Source organism: Macaca mulatta, chromosome 8, assembly GCF_049350105.2.
Source record: "Macaca mulatta isolate MMU2019108-1 chromosome 8, T2T-MMU8v2.0, whole genome shotgun sequence".
Taxonomy (NCBI): domain Eukaryota; kingdom Metazoa; phylum Chordata; class Mammalia; order Primates; family Cercopithecidae; genus Macaca; species Macaca mulatta.
The window spans coordinates 17,533,752-17,559,095 of NC_133413.1; the positions used below are offsets into that span (position 1 = coordinate 17,533,752).

Consider the following 25,344-nt stretch of genomic DNA (forward strand, 5'->3'; position numbering starts at 1 on the left):
CAATCCACTTTAATAAAATCAATACATTGTTAGCATGAAAATAGATACTAGATCAACAGAAGAGACAATGCAATCTCTCTCCCTATATATGTACGTAATATATAACAATAGCATTACAATTATTCAAAGAGAAAACATTTGATATACAATGATGATACTGGCACTACTAGATCTCCATTTAGAAGAAAATAAAGGTAGTTTCCTATCACATTTAAATCTATGAATGTAGGAAGAGGATGAGAAAAAAATAACTAATGGTTACTGGGCTTAATATATGGATGGTTAAATAATCCATGCAATAAATCCCCATGACAGGAGTTTACCTATGTAACAAACCTACACTTGTGGCCCTGAAATTAAAATAAAAGTTAAAAAAGATACAAATATAAAATATAAAACAACAATAACAAAAATACCTTTAGTCAAAAATCTTAGAACTCTGTTTCTACAATCTAGGGGAGAGGGTCCTTCTTAATTAAGTTGGAAATCCGGAAGTTCTAAAAGATGAATAACTATCAACAACTGAAATATAACTTCTGTATTGAAAAAGGTGCCGTGTTTCTATAAACAAATGAAATTTTCCTACATACAATGAAATGAAAGTTTGTATGAATAAAAATTAAGTTTGTACGAAGAATAAAATAAAAACAGAAAAACAAATTTAGACCAATATTTGTTTAAAAATTCTTAACATGTAAAATTAAAAATTAAAATACTTAAAATTAAAAATACTACATAGCACACCTGACATGCCAAGCAGTTTTCTAAGCTCTCGACCTGTATCACATCATTTATTCTTACAACAGCACTTTTAGGAAATTATTAGTTCTCTCAGTTTGGGCTGTTATAACAGAATATTATAGGTTGGGTGGCTTACAAATAACAGAAATTTATTTCTCACTGTTCTGGGGGGCTAGAAGTCTGAGATTGGGGTACCAGCTTGACGGTAGGGCTGTCTTCTGGGTTGCACACTGTCAATTTCTCCCTGTGTCCTCACTTGAAGGAAAAAGGGCTGGCTAGCTCTCTTGCTTCTTCTTACAGAAAAAGGCACTAGGACAGGCGTGATGGCTCACGCCTTTAATCCCAGCACTTTGGGAGGCCAAGGCAAGCAGATCACCTGAGGTTGGGAGTTTAAGACCAGCCTGACCAACACGGAAAAAATCCCATCTCTACTAAAAATACAAAAAATTAGCTGGGCGTGGTGCCAGGCACCTGTAATCCCAGCTACTCGGGAGGCTGAGGCAGGAGAATCGCTTGAACCCAGGAGGCGGAGGTTGGGATGAGCTGAGATCACACGCCATTGCACTCCAGCCAGGGCAACAAGAGTGACACTCCATCTTAAAAAAAAGCAAAACAAAACACAAAGGCAGTAATCCCATTCATGAGGGCTCCACCCTCATGACCTAATCTCCCAAAGGCCCCACCTCCTAACATCATCATACCATCATATTGGGATTAGCATTTCAACATAAGATTTTTGTGAGAAATAAGATTTTTGGGGGGAACATGGGGGCAAAAATGTTCAGTTCATTGCACTAATCCTTTTAAAGCCATTTACAGTATTTCTTCTCTAATCACAAAACTTCAATGACTGATGTGGCTCTCCATTCCTCCACAATGAAATGTAAAGTTAAGCTGAAATTCAAAGCACTTTACAATGACCCATTTTCCCTTCGTGGTCTCGTCTCCAACTATTCTCTTCCATGAACCGACTAGGAGGTTTCCTGTCTTCATGTCCTTACTTCCATGGTAAATTCTGCTTGGGGTTTTCTTTTCTAACTTGAAATCAGATGGTTTTCTCCAGCTCGACTTTTTCCTTGTAATCTATCCTGATCTCAGATCACATGTAATCTCCCCTATATTCAACCCCTTTAGGACTATTTTGATGCTTTTCTGTGTACACATAGCAAATTCCCTACTGCCCTTTGATAACAGAAAATACATTTTACTCATCTCTGAAGTGTTTAGCAAATGATAGTTGCTTGAGAAATATCTACTGAAACCAACACATTAATGGAGGAAAAGGGAGGTTTCTGCTGGGTTTACCAGAACTTTCTGCACAGAAATTTTTACACTTCTCAGAGCCTATATAAACTTTCTAGCATGGAATTTGAAGTTGACACAACTTACTATTTAAGACTTTTACATCTGTACCCTCTTATTTGAATTCTTTCCAGTTTAATTACTTATATTCCTTCAAAGGCATGTATATTTCTCAACTTTCCTCTATCTGTGATTTGGTCTCTTTTGGTATTCTAGAAATTCTTTGAGGCCTAGGATTGTGTCTTACATATTTCAGCATTTTTTCTTTTTTTTTTTTTCCCTGAGAGGGAGTCTCGCTTTGTCACCCAGTCTGGAGCGCAGTGGCGCGACCTCCACTCACTGCAACCTCCGCCTCCAGGGTTCAAGTGATTCTCCTGCCTCAGCCACCCAAGTAGCTGGGATTACAAGCGTGCACCACCACGTCCGACTAATTTTTGTATTTTCAGTAGAGATGGGGTTTTGCCACATTGATTGGCCAGGCTGCTCTAGAACTCCTGACCTCAGGTGATCCGCCCACCTCAGCCACCCAAAGTGCTGGGATTACAGGCATGAGCCACTGGGCCGGGCCTACATTTCAGTAGTTTTATGACTAACCAGTGCAGGGCCATAGCAGGTACTCGAAAGTATATCTTCCATGAATAAATGTTATTCACCAGTCTATAATCTCTTCCCATCAGCTCTTCAATCACTGCAATCTGAGGTCCTTGAAGCTCAATTCTAATGCTACACTGATCTGTAAAACCTTCTCTGATCACTCCGTGTGGAAATAATCTCACATTTCTTTCGACTGTAATTGTATTATACATGTCACTTTAATTTTGAGATTTTTAATCCAACTTTCAGTTGATATGTTAGTGTCATATGAATTAGATTTGTCTTCTGGGTAGTGGACAAGCACCTGGAGAATCCAACCACTATCCATATTGCTTTTGTTTGTTTCTTTTGAGACAGGTTCTTACTCTGTGACCCAGCTGGCATACAGGGGTGTGATCACGGCTCACTACAGTCTTGACCTCCTGGGCTGAAGTGATCCTCCTGCCTCAGCCTCCCAAGTAACTGGGAATACAGGTGTGTGACACCACACCTGGCTATTTTTTTTTTTTTTTTTTTTTTTGTAGAGATACAGTCTCCCTATGTTGCCTAGGCTGATCCTGAGCTACTAGGCTTAAGTGACACTCCTGCCTCAGTCTCTCAAAGTGCTGGGCTACAGACGTGAGCTACCATGCCCAGTCAACCATATTTCTTCACTTGGTATGTCTGACCAAGGAAAATGCCTTGCCTAATTTGAACTTCCATTTAATTTCAGTGTCTAAACTCAGGCTCTACCACTTCCCAAACTACACAGCACTTTTTTTTTTTTTAAATGATTTGTTGTAGCACTTTTTCTTTTATGTTTTGTAAAATCATTTACCTACATGAATCATCTCCCCTACAAAACAAAAGGTGCTGGAAGCCAGTAGAGGCTATATCCAATTTATCTTTATATCCCTTCCATAGCTGCTAGAGTAGGTAAGGAAAGCATTACATAAACATTTATTTAGTAAATAATATAATTTAATGGACATTTACTGATGAAAGGTAACAGCTTACTTCTCACATTTTTTACAGATATACTGTAATTTTTTATACACAGAGTCTCGCTTTGTTACCCAGACTGGACTTGAACTCCTGGGTTTAAGTGATTCTCCTGCCTGGACCTCCAGAGTAGCTGAGATTATAGGCATGCACCACTGTGTCAGTCTACAGCTATACTTTTTAATTTGAATTCTTTCCAGTTTATATTCCCTCAAGTACATGTGTATTTCTCCACCTACTTCTATTTATGGTTGCCTTATATCATTTTTATTTATGTTATAATTCTGTACAACAAAATATTACAAAGCTCATTTATTTTTCTTGGTATTCTATTTCCTGTATAAAAAAGTCCTATGTTCAATGTCATGTCTTTTAGTCTTAGAGTTTTTTAATCTTAATAGACGTGATTTGGACATATTAGAACTTTTAAATAGGAATTTAAATAAAATCTGAAGGTATATACGTTTTTAGAAATATATTTTTAAATATTTTACCTTGTATAATTATAAAATAATAAAAGTTACATAAAGGAATTATTTAAAACACATATTACCAATATTCCTAAGGGTATTAGGAAACAGGCGCCTATCATTCTATATCACATACTTGCTTGTTTGGATTTTGTCCAGACATTAAACAGGTGTGAGTTGTTTTCTCCATCTGTGAACGGCATAAAAATTTGAGCACTGTCTTTGCTATAGAGCTACTGTAACACTTCGCGACTCTGCTTTGTAAATGGAGAGTGATTTGAAAATACAAACACTTCATGATAGATAAGACTAGCTGTTCTCTAAGACTTAGTATTCTGCAATATGTTAATGGTACTTTATTTAAATAAAAGACGAATAACTTGGTCATCTATATTTGATAAATGCCAAGTTTCATTTCTGGAAAATCACAATTCATTATACTTTATTAAAGAGTATACTCATGCCTGTAATCCCAGCACTTTGGGAGGCCGAGGCAGGCGGATCACAAGGTCAGGAGATCGAGACCATCCTGGCTAACACGCTGAAATACTATCTCTACTGAAAAATATAAAAAAAAAAAATTAGCCGGACGTGGTGGCGGGCGCCTGTAGTCCCAGCTACTTGAGAGGCTGAGGCAGGAGAATGGCATGAACCCGGGAGGCGGAGCTTGCAGTGAGCTGAGATCACACCACTGCACTCCAGCCTGCACAATAGAGTGAGACATCATTTCAAAAAAAAAAAAAAAGTGTAAATTTGTTCAATAAAAAGACCTAACTTTCTGTAATATTGTGTTTGCCAACTTTATTTAACAAAGAGATGTCTCTCATCTTTTTTTTTTTTTTTGAAATATAGAATCCATTAATCCTTGGAAGAATTAATATATAACTTACTGTGAGCAATTTGGAACTGGACACTAAAAACTTAAACTTTCATGTAAATCAAAATAAAAAACTAGCAATCTCCTACTGTCTAACAGAATGTTTAAAAATGACGGAGCGCAGTGATTCACACCTGTAATCCCAGCACTGTGGGAGGCTGAGGCAGGCAGATCACCAGAGGTCAGGAGTTCAAGGCCAGCCTGGCCAAAATGGTGAAACCTTATCTCTACTAAAAAAATACAAAAATTAACCCAGCGTGGTGTCCCACGCCTATAATCTCAGCTACTCAAAAGGCTGAGGCAGGAGAATTGCTTACGCTTGAGAGATGGAGGTTTCTGTGAGCTGAGATCTTGCTACTGCACTCCAGCCTGGGTGACAGAGAGAGACTCTGTCTAAAAAAAAAAAAGTTTAAAAATGCAAATCGTAAGCCAGGTGTGGTGGCTTATGCCTGTAATCCCAGCACTTTGGGAGGCCCAGGCAGGCAGATCATGAGGTCAGGAGATCGAGACCATCCTGACTAACACAGTGAAACCCCATCTTTACCAAAAATACAAAAAGTTAACCAGGCATGGTAGTGCGTGCCTTTAATCCCAACTACTTGGGAGACTGAGGCAGGAGAATCGCTTGAACCCGGTAGGCAGAGGTTGCAGTGAGCCGAGATCACACCACTACACTCCAGCCTGGGCAACAGAGCAAGACTCCATCTCCAAAAAAAAAAAAAAAAGAAAAAAGCAAATTGTCTGTATAAATCACTATTGTAGAGTTAATTTCATAAATTTGGAGATATTCTAACTTTTCTTGACCCGCATGGTGCTACAAACTATGCTGGAGCAGTAATTTCCTCAATGTTACCCCTGTGGCTAGAAGGAGTCAGTGCTTCGCTCAACATAGTTAATTCACTCTCTGAATGTAAGTTACACACTGGGGTAATGTTGGTGAATATACAGTTTTTTCTGGCTTTACTTAAATCTATAAAACTTTAAATGATTCACAAAGGACAAATTATCAAGCTGTACAGGCTAGCAATCAATTTAGTACAGAATTCTTTTAAAAATAATCTTTGAGGGTAAATAGTATTACAGCTTTTTAAAACACACATAAAAATATGATCATATAAGATTTCTGAATTACTTTTTGAAAATCCCGTTATTTTTATTCTGTACATTTGACCCATCTTAATGCTATTTAAACCTTAGGATTCAATTGACTTCTTCCAATTCACATGTAGGAAGGACATTAGAAACCTATTTGTTTACCTGTAGTTGGACAGATGGATGGCTTATGTTTTCTTCTGTATCTAAGGGTATGGCAAAGGTATAAACATGGGAGGAAAGTATATTTATGTGAAAAAAATCATACAATGGAACTTTTTATTTCACCTTCCACTATACCAAAATATAAACTTCAAATATCTCATTTTTTTCAGTTTTCTTAAAAGGAGTGATACTCATGTTTTCATCATATTCAGGAATAGTCTTTTAACAGTGTGTTTTTTCACTCTTTTTCTGCCTCATCTCTGTGGAGGCATACGGCAGACTCCCAGCATTAAAAGTCATTGATTAGTGTAGGGATTTCAGACACAAAGCTGAATACTCTTTATTGAAGCTTATCCAAATACTGAGGGGAAGCCTATGGAGGTGGAGAAAGCCTGACTGCTGATTCTCATTTGCCTGCTGGAAGTTTGGGGTCCTCCTAAGGGCATTTGATACACTGCCACTGTGGAAAATCACAGCTTAAAAGGAGTGTCTCTCTGTGGGAATGGTGCTCATCTTTATTGAATGCATAAATGATATTTTGCTTAATCATATATCACGGCTTTCCTATCCTAATTCAAAACAAACAACAACAAAACACCATCAGTCTCTCTCCTGCTTGGTGTTAGGATAAGTTAGATGTCCTTAGACTATCATAAAAGGTCTTTCTTAATGTGGATCTTTGATATTTTGGCCATGTGATGGAAAATAGAGGAAGGAAGGTATGGCACATTAAGTAGAGTTATCCAAAAGTGAACTTGTAAGTTCATGAAGGGTTTTTCTGGACAATGAGGTGGTTAGGAACCAAGCTGTCTCTCTGCCTAGAACAACAGGACCAAATCCAATCAACTCAGTCCCCACAAACCTTCAACTCCAGGAGCAGGACCTTCCTCCCTCTATATTTTGCCCCGAGCAGAGAGGACCAAGGAATGCAAGCTCTCCAAGAACAGGACACTTGGTGACTCCAGAAAACTCTTGTAAATAGCTTGCCTAGCACAACGTACCTGTTGATTTCTTCATTGACATGACTCCTTTCCTTAGAAGGGAGATCCATGGTAGAAGGATTCTCGTAATGCATTAGAATCCTTTCTTTGTCTTTCAGAAATTATGGCTCTGGCAAGCCTCTCCAACTGATTATAGATCAAAAGATCAAATGTATTTCTGCCTTGACTGGCCTTCTGAATGATCTCTTCCTCTAATGAAACTCACTTCTCACCCATGTATTGTGACACTGTGGAGAAACCCAGAAAGGACTTCAATCCATAACAAACAAAATTCAAACCATGAATAAAAATCCACATGAGCTGAATGAAACACCAAAAGCAATGGCAACAAAAGCCAAAATCGACACATGGGATCTAATTAAACTAAAGAGCTTCTGCACAGCAAAACAAACTATTATCAGAGTGAACAGGCAACCTACAGAATGGGAGAAAATTTTTGCAATCTATCCATCTGACAAAGGGCTAATATCCAAAATCTACAAGGAAGAAATTTACAAGAGAAAAAAAGAAAACTCCATCAAAATGTGGACAAAAGATATAAACAGACACTTCTCAAAAGAAGACATTTATGCATACAACAAACATAAAAAAAATCTCATCATTGCTGGTCATTAGAGAAAAGCAAATAAAAACCACAATGAGATACCATCTCACACCAATAAGAATGGGTATTATTAAAAAGTCAAAAAATAACAGAGGCTGGCAAGGTTCTGGAGAAAACTGAAGGTTTTAACACTGTTGGTGAGAGTGTAAATTAGTTCAACCATTGTGGAAGACAGTGTGGCGACTCCTCAAGGAACCAGAAGTAGAAATACCATTTGACCCAGCAATCTCATTACTGGATATATACCCAAAGGATTCTAAATCATTCTATTATAAAGACACATGTACATATATGTTTATTGCAGCACTATTCACAATAGCAATGACTTGGAAACAACCCAAATATCCATCAGTGATAGACTGGATACAGAAAATGTGGCACATATACACCATGGAATACTATGCAGTCATAAAAAAGGATGAGTTCATGTCCTTTGCAGGGACATGGATGAAGCTGGAAATCATCATTCTTAGCAAACTATCACAAGAACAGAAAACCAAACACCACATGTTCTCATTCATAAGTGGGAACTGAACAATGAGAACACACGGGCACAGGGAGGGGAATCTCACACAATAGGGCTGGTTGCGGGATGAGGGGCTAGGGGATGGATAGCATTTGGAGAAATATCTAACATAGATGATGGATTGATGGGTGCAGCAAACCACCATGGCACGAGTATAACTATGTAACAAATCTGCATGTTCTGCACATGTATCCCAGAACTTAAAGTATAATAATTAAAAAAAAAAAATTTAAATCCACTGAAATTTGTGTGTGGAATAAAGGTATAATTCAGAGCAAACGCTTGAATAAAAGAAAATAAGAGTTGGACAAACACAGTTTCACAAATCAGAGGCACAACTAAGTACAGAATGGAAGAGGCTGGCTGCAATTGAAAAGGAGATATAGATAGTCCATCTAAATTCTCACAGAGGGACAGGCAGAACAGGCGAGACATGGATATGAGAGGTCTGAGGCGGCTGTCTGTCTTTGGTTAGGAAGACCTGAAATTTAAAATCCGATGAAGCAGTAGAAGTCTTCTTGAGAAAAACCCTGGGAAAGATTTTGCTTGCTACTTCTTCAAGCCCAACAGCAAAAATATGGCTTCATTCAAACCATCCTAACACAATTATGTAAGCTAACTAAATCAATGACAATACCACATTCTTATGTGACAGGGCTTTCACCGGCAGTGAGGTGCACAAAGAAAGAATTAGTAGCACCAACATCCTGTCTCCTCGGTCTCTGAGTCTTGTCCCTGTGTTGGGATTCAAGGTTTCTTCCCATAGGTTGGTTATGACTGTTGATGATAACATTGGTGGTAACCCCTTTTGAATCCATACTGATGTGCTCTTTGGGTGCTTTTTAAAGAGGGGGAGACAAGAAGTCCAGCTAGGTTTCAGAAGTTCATGCATAAAAGCAGGATATGCATTGCCTATGACTGAAGTCTAATCTTCTATAACTTCTCCATTCTTTCTATCATTGGGAACTATCATTTTCTTTTCCCTGATAATTTGTCCCGAGAGTGCTATATCAGACATAGGGCCTGAACTTTTAGTGGATCAGTTGCTTTTATATTTTCTTAATTACAGAAAAAAAATTGAACACTAGAAAACAAAATGTATTGTTTAAAAAATGCTCATAAATACTATTGCTATCTCTGTTATCTTAAAAACCATATGCTAATTTAAAAAACAACAGGATCCATTATTTATACTCTCCCTCTAGCACAGTAGGGAGGAAATATTTGGAACTGGCTCACTCAGGAGTTTAGAAAATGTTGCATCAACACTTTCATCCTTCATCTTGAGCCTAGATTTCACCCACTTTTGAAGTACTTGACATTGGAAGATACAAAAAGGGATTGAGGTGAGAAAAATTCTTCCCTAGGTAAAGGATGGGGAGTTTCCAAAAGAAAGTAGGAAACAGTGGAGTAGGAGCACTTTGAAAGAAGTGACTGAGTGGTTAGGAAGAGTGATAGGTATAAGGCTTGTCTCATCAGGTACCAGACACCCATTTCAAATGGCTTCTGACATACTTTCTTGTATTTCAGGAATTAGAAAGCCGAAGAAAAAAAATCTAATTCTGAGATATCCTTATTTGTAAGGTCCTGGAGGTAATTTAGTCATGTCAATCTCATGAATCGAGTTATATGGAGTAAGAGAAAAGATGTGAACTATCTGTTAAGCTAGAGGGAAATGCTTTTGGGCCAAGAATCATTGTAGAAGCCTGATGATGTGGCTGGTCATTGCCTGCTTTGGCTGTGATTTGATTAAGGCAATAGGTGCAATCATTCTACACCTGGTACCTGTGGTGGAAGTGAGCTTGCAAGTAAATCCTCTTCCAGTTGAGCTTTGAGATGAATGCAGCCCCAGATGTGATGTGCAGCAAATCTTGCTGCATTAAGATTGTTCATCATGTCTCTTCCAAGAACTGCAAAGCTACTTTGGAAAAAGCAGCCCATCTGGCCATCAAGGTAAACAATCCCAATGTCAGACTGTGCAGCAAAGAAAATGAATAGACAGCTCATGTGCATGTCTTTTTAAGCTTCTAAATCTAGGGGTAATTTATTACACAGTAAAAGTTAACTAAAATACTTCCTATCTCAGCTTCTGGCCCTGCAAGATGGATGGTCACCAAAAGATAGAGAAGACCTAGATGTCTGCGTCACTATTTAGAGAAAAGACATCAGGCCAGGAACACCTATTTTGGACTTATAGGTGACTGAGAATTAACTTTTTTTTTTGAGACATAGTTTCACTCTTGTTGCCCAGGCTGGAGTGGAATGGCCCAATCTCGGCTCACTGCAACCTCCGCCTCCCAGGTTCAAGCAATTCTCCCACCTCAGCCTCCCAAGTAGCTGGGATTACAGGCATGCACCACCACGCCTGACTAATTTTGTATTTTTAGTAGAGGTGGGTTTTCTCCATGTTGGTCAGGCTGGTCTTGAACTTCCAACCTCAGGTGATCCGCCTGCCTCGGACTCCCAAAATGCTGGGATTACAGGTGTGAGTCACTGCGCCTGACCGATAATTAACTTTTAATTGTTTAAGCCACTGACATTTTGGGGTGGATAAATTGAACAGCTAGAATCACTTGCCTTAATAATACAATCTACTTTCCCTTAGTTATTATTTCCTCTTTTCCTCCAAAGGGATACATTTTAATGTTTTCAATTTTTTTATTCTTTACTGTTTTGAAAGTCTGACATTCCACTTCTCTTTTTCTTAGTGCTTGTGTTTAACTTTTTAACATACAAATGTGATGGGTCATTGAATAAGCAGGATTTATAAACTGTCATCAGAAATCAAGTTTATATTTGTCTTTTCTGCCTGTTCAACATTGATGAGCTCTCTTCTATGGTGCTGCCAACCGAGGTGCAAGCCATCTCCTACTTGGCATCAGACCAAAGGCAGATCCCTCCTAAAGCCCAAGATGGTTAAAAAGAGGACCAAGAAGTTCATCTGGCACTAGTCAGACGGACAGGTCCAAGTCAAGTGTAACTGGTGGAAACCCAGAGGTATTGATGACAAGGTGCAGAGAAGATTTAAGGGTCAGATGTTGATGCCCAACTGTGGTTATGGGGACAACAAGAAAACAAAACACATGCTGCCCAGCGGCTTCTGGAAGTTCCTGGTCCACAATGTCAAGGAGCCGCAAGGGCTGCTGATGTGCAGTGAATCTTGCTGCACTGAGATTGTTCACGATGTCTCTTCCAAGAACTGCAAAGCTATCTTGGAAGGAGCAGCCCATCTAGCCATCAGGGTAAACAATCCCAACGCCAGACTGTGCAGCAAAGAAAATGAATAGACAGCTCATGTGCATGTCTTTTTATGCTTTTAAATCAAACCATAAAAACTGCTGATAGAGTTTGGGTGTGTGTTCCTGCCCAAATCTCATATTGTAATCCTCAATTTTGTAATCCTCAATTTTGGAGGCATGGTCTGGAGGCAGGTGATAGGATCATGGGGGGCAGTTTTCTCATGAATGGTTTAGCACCATACTCCTTGGTACCATCCTAGTGATAGTGATATAGAACATAGAAAGAAATTATTTAGGCAGATAGTGAGGGCAAAACAGTCCGTGGCAAAACTTCCCTTTTAACAAAAAGCAGCCCTAGAAATCATTTTTTGTTTCTAACAAAGAGCAGCCTGAAAGATCAAGCTGCAAACGTAGATAAGGAAGCTGGAAGCTTGCACAGGGGAATGATGGCAGCTGTGCCAATAGAAAGGGGCTACCTGGGGGCCAGGCATGTCCACCATGGAAGTTCTATCTTTCTTTGTTAGCATGTGCAGAGTAAGAAACAACTCGGCAACATGGAGAAGCTCAGAGAACCTACCTGCATAATAAAAGATTGGGGCAGGGACTGACCGAGATTTGTACCCTATACAGATGGCACACAAGGTCCTAACCAGTTTCTCATGCACTATGTAGATCAGACAACACCCCTACAACTAGCTCATCTATATACCCCTGCTGCATTTCACTGTACATTGGCAACCCATTTTTCTGGGACCCCTCTCTGTAGGCAGAGAGCTGTTCTCTTTCCTTCACCTATTAAACTTCCACTTAGCCTCGCTCTTCTTGTGTCTGTGTCCTTGATCTGTGTGGCCATGAGATCACTAACCTTGGGTGTCACCCCAGACAATGAGGCTACATCAGTAGTGAGTGAGTTCTTGTGAGAGCTGGTCATGTAAAAGTGTGTGGCATCTCTCACCTTGCTGTCTTGCTCCTGCTTTTGCCATGTGATGTGCCTGCTCCCCTTTTGCCTTTGGCTATGATTGGAAGCTTCCTCAGGCCTCTCCAGAAGCAGATGCCACTATACTTCCTGTACAACCTGCGGTATTGTGAGCCAATTACCTCTTTTCTTATAAATTACCCAGTCCCAGGTATTTTCTTTGTATCAATGTGAGAACAGCCTACTACAACTGCCCACCCCCAACAAAAAATGAAATAAGCAAAGTTCACCCTTAGTGCTAGATAAGAGTGCAAGCAATTCATAACATGTCTGATAACTGTTAGGTAATATGATGTCTTATAACTACTTTAAGGTAAAACAGAACAAAAATAGGACAGGGCCTGGCATGTGTACCTTTACCAAGTTCCCCAGATGACTCTAACTCACCCAGAGTTTGGGAACTACATAAACCATAGTCTTGATTTAGAAGTTAGAATGTTCAATTCAATATGTTAATTTCCATTTTCATCATCATTTAAAGGGAAAGTTCCTCCAGTATTTTCTGAGATGAGCTGCCCTCTGCTGGAAAAGGAGTGTGGTACTTGCCCTCCCTTCGGGAGCATCCCTCCTACTCCTTGTTAACAAGTCTCTGACCCAACCAAGATCGAAGTAAAATGGGAGGAGGAGGGCAGGGAAGTGCCGGGTAGAGAAGGGTGGAGTCCCTGGTGAGACCTCCACCCTTGGGCCTGTGCCATGGACCTAACAGAGAACAGGCACTCCTCTTTATGTGCCCAAATGTTGCATTTTCCAAGACCACTATGGTCTGCTACACTTTCTCTCCTGTGCCCATATAAGCCCAAGACTTTAGTGGGCACACACGCAAGTGGGGTTAGACATTGAGAGGAGCAGAGGAACACACAAGCAGACACCAGCTGACCAGCAATGGTGGAACAATGTGGAAGTCAAAAGGGGAGTTTGGCAGTGGGGAGTTGGAGGAGAGTCTGGCCACTGGGCAGCCCGATTCCTGGGGAAGACCCCTTCTCACTCCATCCCCCTTCCAGCTCCCCATCCATCTCACTGAGAGCTACTTCCACCACTCAATAAAAACCTTGCATTTATCCTCCAAGCCCACATGTGATCTAATTTTTCTGGTACACTGGACAAAAGCTCAAGATACAGAAAGTCCTTTGCCCTTGCAATAAGGCAGAGGGTCTAATTTAGCTATTAACACAAGTTGCCTATAGATGGCAAAACTGAAAGAACCCTCGGTAACACATGCCCACTTGGACTCTGCGAGTCATAAACACTCACCCTTAGACACTACCAGGGGGTCAGCACCTAGAAGTGCTCCCCATGACCTCTGCACCTGCTCATCTACATGCTTCCCCTAGGGATGGAGCAGCTGGGCACCGAAGAAGTGAGCCACACCCCTGTTGCACGCCCAGTGAAGGGGATAACAGAACTCTCCCATTTCAAAACCAGGAGGGAGAAAGACCGAAAAGGAGCAGAAAAGCTCTGTTTAAATGCCATCTTTAAAATGTTGACAAGCCTACATTGTTAATGCAATATTAAGCAGTACAGATATCTTCCACCTGAAGGATATAAGAATCTTAGAATGCTTTAGCTCTCATTATCCTATCTAATCACACATGTTACTGTTGTTTAGGATTTTCACTTATTCTTACTCTTTTAAGCAAATTCATTGTTGTTATTGTTATCATTATCATTTATGTACAGTCAAGGTTTACCTGTTGAGGTGTATTCATGTTTCCCAGTGGCTTCATTTAGTTTTACCATTTGCATGTTATTGCACTTCAGAGGTTTTTCTTGTGTCCTTCTCCATCATTAGCCCTTCCCTCTTTCCTATATATAATTACTCTCCTATATTCTCATTTGAGAGGTTACTTTGGCCTGGTTCTCCCACCCTGTTAATGGATACTGTCATTGGCTACAGAATTTTAGATTGCCATTAATTTCTCTCCATCTGTTGAAGAGATAGTAGGCATTGGAATTTGTACCTAATCTAGTATCCACTTTTCCATTTTCTCTTGCTGAGAGAATCCTAAAGCCAAGAGCCTGCAAAACATCTCTGTTTTTAGACTTCATTGCTGCTAGGAGTGGTCATTAATGTAATTCTTGCTGGTAAAATGTAAGCGAAACTCCACTGGTCATTGCTGGGAGAGGTTTTACTTTCATGACAAAAGAAGACAGATACTGTTGGGAAACTCCTTCACTAATTCTTTCCACTGTGGAGGTTATGAGACTTCTGTGGTTATAGCAGTCATCTTGTGACTTTGAAATTACAAGCATGAGGAACCAATATAATTTTAGAGATGAAACTCTGATATTATTGAGCCACTTAATGCCAGAAACCACTCATCTATTTTATTTTATTTATTATTATTATTATTTTTTTGAGACAGAGTCTCCCTCTATCGCCCAGGTTGCAGTGGTGCAGTGGTATGATCTCAGCTCACTACAACCTCTGCCTCCTGGGTTCAAGTGATTCTCTTGCCTCAACCTCACCAGTAGCTGGGACTACAGGTGTACACCACCACGCCTGGCTATTTTTGTACTTCTCGTAGAGATGTGGTTTCACCATATTGGTCGGGCTGGTCTTGAACTCCTGACCTCAAGTGATCACCCGCCTCGGCCTCCAAAAGTGCTGGGATTACAGGCATGAGCCGCCACACCCAGCTGATTTTACATTTACAAATCTTATATTCTGCACAGTTTTATATAGGATGCACCATGTACATTTCTGTCTTTGCACCTTTGTGCTGGCTCTTGTCTCTCTGCTACTCCCTACCTCCCATTCTTCTTGTCTTTTACTCTTGAAGTCTCACATCACAATTTACTCCTTCTGTGAATATCTCCTTGACTCCCTTAGGCAAAACAATTGACCCGTTCATCTGTGTTTTAGGAACAATTTGTTCGTGTTTGTATTGACACTGACCACATGTTATTGTAACGCATATTTTGAGTCTGTCACTCTCATGAGATTGTTCTTCAAAAACAGGTGTCATTCTTTCTATAGATTTTATCACAAAATTGGTGTTTAGTAAATATTTATTTCATGATTGAATCTATGGCTAATGGTTTGGCTGCCATGTCCAAATACAAAAACTATTAATTTTTTTCTTGTGGCTCTCTTTTTCTGTGTATGTTGTCTTTGACTAGTCACTCTTTCTGACAAATGAATGCAGAGCTCCTTTGGGTACAAATAATTCCTCCAAAAACCTCCTCAGAAATCACATGTGGAGCTCTTTAGTATGTTCTTAATGAGCTTTCTGTTTCTAGAATAGTATGTAGAATGTTATTGTTAAGTAACATTTTAGTATTCTTTCTTTCCTTTCCCCAAAATGCTATTGTTTCCCTAAAGTGTTGACAGTGGAAATATAAGCTTTGCTTCAACTGAAGAAATACTATTTTAACATCTGTTAGGCTAGAAGAATAATTTTCATTATTCATAGGAGACTTAAGGAATAAAACCAAGATAACGTTCAATAAGATTGTCTAGGAGCAAAGTAATTTTACCATTTCAAAATGATCTTACTGTTTTATTATTGTGGTTAACTAGACTGGAGAATATTTGTCTTCTCTTTTTTTATGGGTTTCAATGAGCTTTCTGACTAGGATTTACTTCAATGTTTGTTGGTTACCTTCTCCTCTGGGACATTGTTTATGGCTTAAAAAACTCCTTGTATTTATAAACAATTTAGCCAGATTCAGACGATCAGAGAACTTACTGTAAAGCCAGAGGCATCTTACTATAACAGATTCATAACTGAAGGATGGAGGTAGGATGGATGAAGACACAATTTAGTCAAACTAAAATAATTTCAAACTTGGCAAAGTAGAACTGTATTTAGAAAATGATACCTTGATACTGCTAGACTAGAGTAAATTAAACCTATCATGACTTTAGATTGGACATGGATAAAATATTTTAGTTCTTGCAAGAGAAATGTTTGAGAGATTGTTAAATTCTCCTTGAGTTGTCATTCTGACATAGTATATATTCGAACTACAAATCTTTGAACTATGTATGATATGTTTGGTTTACTAGTTACTCATATTTATTACTTTTTATTTTCTACTACCAAAAGTATTTTCATTCTTCTGTATAAATATGTTCCTCAATATTGTATTTCTTTCTTGCTCTACTCTAATCCTTCTGTTTACTAGCTTTAATTAAAACAAACAAAAACAAATGAAAAACTTCAACTCTTTATGTTGTTTCCATTTAGACAGATTCTGCTTGAGACAGTAAAGCCCTATTGGAGATGAGCGAAAATACACATGAAGTCCTAGATCAAGCGCAGACAACTGGGGAGTGGGTTTGTGGGGACTTTTGGGTCCAGAGAACACATATCCTATCTAAAGTGGGTAGCTGCTACTCTTGCTCATTTTTAGTGGATTAATTTTTTTCTAAAAAGGTCACGCATCCAGATATTCCTGTTAAACCTTCATTTGAAAAACATGCTGCCACATCCAGACATTGAGCATCAGTGATTGCTAACACAACAAAAAGTGGGATGATTAACGTATCACTGTCCATAAAGCGGTCTTGTAATAAAATCGGAATATGAACACAATGTAACTTCTGAATCCAACTCCCAATTTACAGCAATCCAGAGAACACAGGAACTCGTTAAACTACACCACAGGGATGCAATCAGCACAGACCAGACTGTAGCGGACAGCAGGACCAACAACAGCTTCTTCAACAAATAATCGAAAGGAAAGAAAAGAGAGGTAGAAGAGAAACTTATAGGTCAAAAGAGGTTTAAGAGATACATTAACCAACTGCAATTGCACAGATTTGCAACTGCGTAGTGATCAGGACCCCAATCCCCATATTGTTTAATGGTCCCCTATATATGCAACTCATTTTCAATTCTTGCTTCTCATTCTCATAAAAAATTAGAATATGTTAATTATACTTTAGCGAAATAAAGATGTACAGGCCACAATTTTCACTTGGAGAGTAAGAGAAGTAGAAATCAAACCTTAAAGAACAAGGTGATGTCACCACCTTCTTGCTCAGTGTTTCAATATTTAAACTCTATAAACATATTTCTCATGGTTAGACTGTTTGACTATTTCCTCAGATTTTCAATCTTGCAGTACAATGTTTCTGAGTAACAACAGATTTAAATTAGTAAATGGCTAACGGGTCACTTCTGCTCCAAACCGTATTTCTGAGCAAACCATCCCCAGGGCCTGACAATCAAAGAGCATGATATATTCAGAGTACTTATTGCGATTATACAACACCTTGCAAAAGGAGGCCATTTGGAGACCAATAATTCCTTTATCCAGTGTCCCTGGGGACAACTTAGATCATTCACTGTTAGAATCACTGACTGCTAATTCCCTAAATCCTACTTGAGGGAATTAAAGATTTCAGAGATATCATTGCTAGAGACCTTCTTGAGCCCCATTGCATGAAAAGTGGCCAGTACGGCAACTACATTTACATAGTGCTCAGTACAGACTGACTCCCGTCCCTCACCCTGTCCATTACTCAACGAAGTCTGTCTAATGGATAAGCAAAATGATCTAACACAGTGCCTCTCAGTCTGGTGATGGGGGGATAAAGGATGGGAGTAGAGGATGCATATTAAGCTTGCCTACGGGAATTGTTTTAGTGTCTACAACTTTTCCCTGTAGGTAAATCAGAATTTGAAAACTGAAACCTGAAAAACCTCTCCAGATAGTTCTAATATCATCTTTCCAGTGATACCCATACTCCTGCCCTTCACGCCAACAAAATCCCTGTTTGAAAACCACAGCTCTAACAAAATGAATCTCAGAATCTTAAATGAGAGAACTTGACATGTTGCTTCTGGTATAATCCATCATCTACCTTAGGAGATCTGTCATTCTGTCAATTACTTATGCATATCAAATTTAAAAGTAAATCTTAACATCACAACAATTCTATTCTAATGGTCTCTGTTAAACAAGACTTCCATTTTATGACACACATGTTAGAATGATCTTTATGTTTAACATTGCTATGATTATTAGAACAATAAAATAAAATACTTGCAGTCAGTTCAAAGAATACTTTCCTATGAAACAGCATAGTTACAGTTCAGGTGTAAAATAACTCACATAGAAATATAGGAGAAGGGAAGAAAAGACTGCTTATCCATTATTAACTAGAGAATTATTTGAATAAGGAACAAGAAAGCAAAAATTGGTAAGGGCAAATAAATAGAGGCTTTATATGCAGATACTATAGCGCTAGTATAGTTTATATATGGAAATAGCTTAACAGTGGGGTGGTGTGGAAGTGAATGATCCCTAATGGATAATAAATCAAATCTATCAGGGTTAATTCTGCCACTTGTCGAATGCTTCCATGGTCTGTGGGTAGCACCTTCCACTTATGGTTCTTCTACCTTTGGTATTTTTCTTTTGAAACATCTTGAGGAGGCTATGTAATCCACTCTGCATTTTCCCTATCAGACGGATGATTTGTAAAGCAGAAAATACATTAACATCGATTTTTTGCTTTCCCTTTGGAGGCTGATAGTCAAGAAAAGAAAGGTTTGATTCTTCTAAAACTTCCTGCAAAACTTCTGCTGTTTCTATCCTTTTTCCTCATGCTCTCCTTTCTTTAGTCAAGCAGCTTCCAAAGCCACAGACTGACCTGGTTCCATCCCGGCTGTGCAAGAGTGTCAGGAAGTCTTCCAGGTCAGTTTGGGGACTCCGAATTTGGCAGCGCAAGGTGCCTGGGCTGTATAATCTTTTTGTGAGAGGTGTATATGTATCCACAATGGGTTGATTTCTCATTTTCACCAAAAATAAATTTTAAGGGTCCTAGCACAATTTCTGTTTTTCATTTTTTTAAAAAATGAGAGTATTAAGGTAAGGATATTACTTAGAAGACATTGGTGATCTCTGTTGTATTCCTTATCAAAAGGAAAAGGGAACAACATCTACAAGCAAAAATTTACTTAAAGATCATAGATATACAAAGTACAGATCTCAGTTTAAACCTCAGATGTGAGAGAGCTAGCTCCAACTTATTTTTCTATAACACATCTCAATAACTAATATGCACTCCAATTGTTGGGTGAGGTGCCAATTTGGGGTTCCTACTTCCTTTCTCTAGAGTTGTGTCTAAAGTCTCAGACTTGTGTTGTCCAGGCCTGTGACACCGAGAGGACTTGATCCCAGTTAACCTTTGAACATGTTGGCATCACACCTGGGGTCCAGCTGTCAGCACACACAGGTTGTGGCTGTGTCATTTCTCATTCCTATCAGAAAGATCCTGTTGTCTTCTTCTCAGCAAGAGATTTATCTACCACTTCTGCACCATGCCGAGTGACATAATTGTCTGTGCAGTAGTTTTCAAGTGTCTCCTAACCTCTCATCATTCTCAAGGCAGGGGACAATTCTGCTGCTTACAAGCCAAGCCATGCTGGGCATGTGGACTTCTGTGACTCTGTCAAGGCCTTCTGAGTCAAAATACCCAATAGACTTTGCCTTGGGGATCTTGCCTCTATGGTGCTCTACCAAAGCCAAGCCCAGGATGCCAGAAAAATAGCTTCCCTCTACTGCGGCGCTTGGTCTGGCCTGGGCTGGCTCTCCTCTTACTTTTCTTCTGTTTCTCTTCGTTTTTTTTTTCAGGCAGAATCTCACTCTGTTGCCCAGGCTGGTGTGCAGAGACGCAATCTCGGCTCACTGCAACCTCCGCCTCCCGGGTTCAAGAGATTCTCCTGCCTCAGCCTCCTGAGTAGCCATCACACTGGCTAATTTTTTGTATTTTTAGTAGAGATGGGATTCCACCATGTTGCAAGCTGGTCTTGAACTCCTGACCTCACGTGATCCACCGCCTCGGCCTCCCAAAGTGGTGGGATTACAGGCATGAGCCACACATCCCAGCCTTCTTCTTCTCCTTTAAATCAACTTTATTGTGATAAAATTTGTGCACAATAAAATGCACTGTTCCAAGTATTCAATACGTTTTGTCCAATGTTCGTACCCATATAGTCTTCACCACAATCAGGAGGCAATACCCATCGCTTTTCCTGATGCCCTTTGCAATCAATTACATCTTTGATTCCAGAACCAGGCAACCACAGTTCTGCTTTTTGTTACTATAGATGAATTTAGCCTATCCTACAATTGTATATAAATGAAATCCTGTGATATGTACTCTTTCATTTTTGACTTCTTTCATTCTCATGATTTTCAAATTCCTACATGTTGTTTGTGGGAGCAGTATTAATTCCTTTGTATTGCTAATAGTATTCCATTGTATGAACATACTAAAATTTGTTTATCTGTTCACCGGATGGACATTTGTGTTGTTTTATTGAATAAGAGCTTGATTAACATTATAGGGAAATGTCAAACTGTTTTTCAAGGTAGTTGTATCATTTTACATTTCCTTCAATAATGTATTGTAAAGCCAGTTCCTCCACATCCTTGCCAGGCTTTTTCATTTTAGCCATTCTAATAGTTCTGTAACGGTTTCTCATTTTAGCATTAATTTGCATTTCCCTGATAATAAATGATAGTAAACATCTCCCCGTATGCTTAGTAGTCATTTATATATTTTCCTTTGTGAAGTGTCTGTGCAAATATTTTGCCAATTTTATCAGTGTATTATTGTCTTGTAAAAGTTATCTATTTGTTATAGATACAAATTCTTTGTCAGATCTGTGTATTTTAAACATTTTATCCCCATCCATAGCTTGCATTTTCATTAATAAATAAATTTAAAAAAAAAGAAAAAAAAATAGTATTGTCCAAAGAGAAAAAGGTTTTAATTTTAACGAGGTCAAATTTATTATTTTTCTTTACGATTTATGTCCTAAGAAATGATTGCCTACCCCAAAGTTGGAAAGATCTTCTGTTTTATTCTAATATTTCTGCAATTTTAGTTTTTACAATATATCTTATTTTAAATTAATTTTGAGGTACAATGTGAATGTTAACGGCAAGGTTCATGTTTTTTCATATGGATATCTAATTACTTCAGCATCACTTATTGAAAAGATTATTATATCCCCACTGAATTATCTTGAATCTTTCACTGTCTGGTTTTGAGGCAGGGTCTCACTCTGTCACCGCCCTGGAGTGCAGTGGCACAATCTTGGCTCACTGCAGCCTCAGCCTCCCAGGCTCCAGCAATCCTCCCACCTCAGCCTCCCAAGTGCTAACACTACAGGTGCATGCCACCATGCCTGACTCATTTTTTTTTTTTTTTTTTTTTCTGTAGAGACAGGTCTTGCTATGTTGGTCAGGCTGTTTTCAAATACCTGGGCTCAAGTGATCCTCACCCCTTGGCTTCCAAACCAGTGGGATTGCAGACATGAGCCACCACGCCTAGCCTTGAATCTGTTTTGAAAATCAACTAATCATCTATGTGCGGATTATTTCTGGACTCTATTTTGTTGATTTATATTTTATTATGATTCAAATAGCACACCCTCTTAATTTTTAAAATATTTATATTAAGCCTTAAAACATTTTTTCTTTTTCCTAAGCATTTGCATTTTCAGACAAGTTTTAGAATTTGTTAAAGTATTAAGTTCTACATTACTGCTTGCTGGGATTTTAACTGGGACTGCATTGAATCTCTTGATGTATCTGTGGAGAACTGAGATCCCAATAACGTTTAGTCTTCCAGTCCATGAAATTTGTATCTCTCCATTTATTTATCTTCTTTTATTTTTCTCAGTAATGTTTGACAGTTTTCTGGGTAAGGTCTTGCCCATACCTTGCTAAATTTATTTTCAAACATTTCGTGCTTTTAAATGTGACTGTAGATGGTATTATTTTTATTTTAAATTTATTTTTCAATTGTTTGTTGCCGGTATATAAAAATATAGTGAATTATATATCCTGAGTTTGCATCCTGTGAATTTGCTAAATTCTATTACTTCTAGCAATTTTACTTTTGTAGTTTCGTTAGGATTTCCTACACATTCATCTTGTCTGTGAATAGATGATAATCTATTTCCACTCTGTATGTCTTTTCTTTTCAATCTGTATGCCCTTTATTTCTTTTTTATGTATCATTGTACTGGCTAGGACCTCAAATACAAGGAGAACTAATAAGAGTTTCTGTAGCCTTAAAAGTAGTTTATGAAATAAATTTTGTTGTTTCAAGGATAAGGGAGATAGTTTTATATTACATGGCTTTTAGATTCTAAAATCAGACTAGACATAAATTATTGATTCAACTTCCCTGTTGATGTCTGCTAAATCACCTTTTAAACATAATATTATTAAATTTATGGTAATGTCTATATTTATACCTTTTGTTTGTCCAGTGTATGAATGTTTAAAAATATATACCTTACAGACCTTCTTTAATTCTTGCAATAGTCTTGTTATTATTTTTAATAAAAGAAGAATCTAAATCTCAAATATGGTATAACTTATACAACATTATATTTTTTCCTTTACAAAAATATTATGAAATATTTAGCATTTCGAGAGGAAAAAAAGTACTGGTGAGAAAACAGTGAAAACAACTGATAAAAATCAACTTCATTATAAACTAAAATATCTATAAAATCTATAAGAATGACAGTTTGGGTTTTTTTCTAAGAAAACATAATGCATTGTCATGTCTGAGTTTATCATATTTGGGATTAGCTATCCAAATATTTGATTATTATTTGCATAGTTCTCTATAAAATCTTTAAATACAGTATCTAAAGCTTCAGTATTAAAAATTTTCTCTATTTATAAAAATATTACAACTCAAATAACTTATAATAAACATTTTTCTGAGTGAAGATCTTATGCCTATTTGATGTTTATTGAATAATATTTTTTGCATGTTTATGAACATTTTCATAGAGATGGTTCCTATAGACATGCTAATTCTGCTTTTATGGAGTAATCCTGTGGTTTTCAGTATAACCAGGAGCTGGTTAATAAAATTATTATATTCTTTGAACAAGTCAATTGCACTATATAACTTAAATTGTATCAGTAAGACAGTTATTACAAATCTGATTTGGAAACTAATTTATCTGAATTAACTGTTGAACATGAACAACACAATTAAACAAAAAAACCATTAAATCTTATTCTTCACAGAGCTAGCTATACAGTCATTATTTGTTGACTCTAGATCCATGCTAAATGAATATTTTGGCAAAGAATAAATTGGTACTCATTGAACAAGTAACGGTGGACTTACCGGTGAAATTATTTTCAGTGCAGATTTTTGTTTAGAAGCACTTTAAAATTGATATATTTGTGATATTGATTTAGATGTCCTGCCAATATACTCTATAGTATATTCTGTAAAAACAATAAAGAGTTCCTTGGAAATATACAAGCTGTTAACTAGGTTACTACATCTTTCTTTGGGGGAGTCACGGTACACATTTGTGTATTAAATACTCTGATAAGCCTTATAAGAAAGATTTCTATTTAATTTTGTTTAACTAGGTTTTTCTCAAAAGAATTTGACTACAGAAACTTTTTGCTTAATACCTGTTAGCATCTTATTAAATTGAAGCTCTAAGGAACACATTGTTTGTAACCAGTGAAATGCCAAGATAATGGTTAGGTCTACCCTCATCTGACTCCTTTAGTGGGTGGAAGGGTGTAATCATATGCAGTGTCTGAGCTTGAGGACACATCAGAACACTGGGTTCTCACAATCAGTAGGAGACAATGAAATGCCAGCAGCAGAACTTGTTCTGCTGGGGCTAATTATTGAACGTTTATTTTGGTTTGGGATCTCATTTTTCTCTTCCACTCACTCCACCCTTGAGAGCTACGGGTTAATTACCTGTCAGAAAAAAATAAATTCTAATGATTTCCATAACTGGAACTGTTAATGTCTGATAATACAGAGTTAAGAAGAGTCTCCCAAGGGCATGAGAAACAACCTAAGTTCTTTTCTCCTGATCCTTTCATGTACACAGGAAATATAAACTAGAAATCTGCTTTGAAGCAAAGGAAGAGTAGATAGAAGTGCTTATCTTGCCACAAGTGAAGTCTTAACATTGAGACATATATTAACTAAAATACTGTTTTTAAGGATGTGAAAAATATGCTCAAAGTGTAAGCATTTAAAAACCAAGGTGACAGTCAAAGATTTGAGTAGAAATCATTATGACTCCTGCTAATAAGAAGCTTCTTTGTGGTACGACAAGGCTATTTTTGTCAAAAAAAATCAATATAGGGAGATAAACAGGTGAATTAGTTCATAGAAATGCTATATATTATTTTCAATAAGAGTTAACCAACTCCACTGGGGAAACATCACTACCAGTGCAAGGAAGGCACACAGTACAAGGAGAGAGCATCAGCAGAGGGGCCTGGGTTCAGAAGAAGGAAGAGGGAAATTGAGGGGATATGAATGGCTAGTGTCAATACAGTAACAAACATTGTTCTATACATCCATTGTCTTATTTTGCACTCTAGAATATTATCATCACATATACTTTATAGTCAGTTCTTATACAGCCAGTAACTTCCATTTGGTTCCTTGTTCATGTGCTGCGACCTCCCAGGACTATATTCATTGCCTTCTCCACAGGTGGAAGAATTGGGTGTGAAGCGTAATGCATGTCCATCTGTTTGTTAGATATCCTGTCATCCTCGAGATGTTTCTGTATGGCTTTATCCATTTGGGAGTCCCCTTAAAGCCATGTACTCAATAGTGTTGGGAGGGATAGTAACTATCTCCAATTATAGAAATATTTCCCTATAGGGAGATCATATATAATTTCATTATTTCATTCAAACTTCATATCAACCCAGAGAGAGAAGCATTATAATATCACTTTGGAAGGTTTAGAGAAATTATATTTTACCTAAGATCATACAGTTTGTTGGTG

At 38.0% G+C, this 25,344-nt stretch overlaps 1 pseudogene; it reads left to right on the forward strand.

The window, feature by feature from the left end:
* The first annotated feature begins 11,175 nt into the window (after positions 1–11,175).
* On the forward strand, positions 11,176–11,640 carry LOC100429472 (large ribosomal subunit protein eL32 pseudogene; annotated as a pseudogene).
* The last annotated feature ends 13,704 nt before the right edge of the window (positions 11,641–25,344 follow it).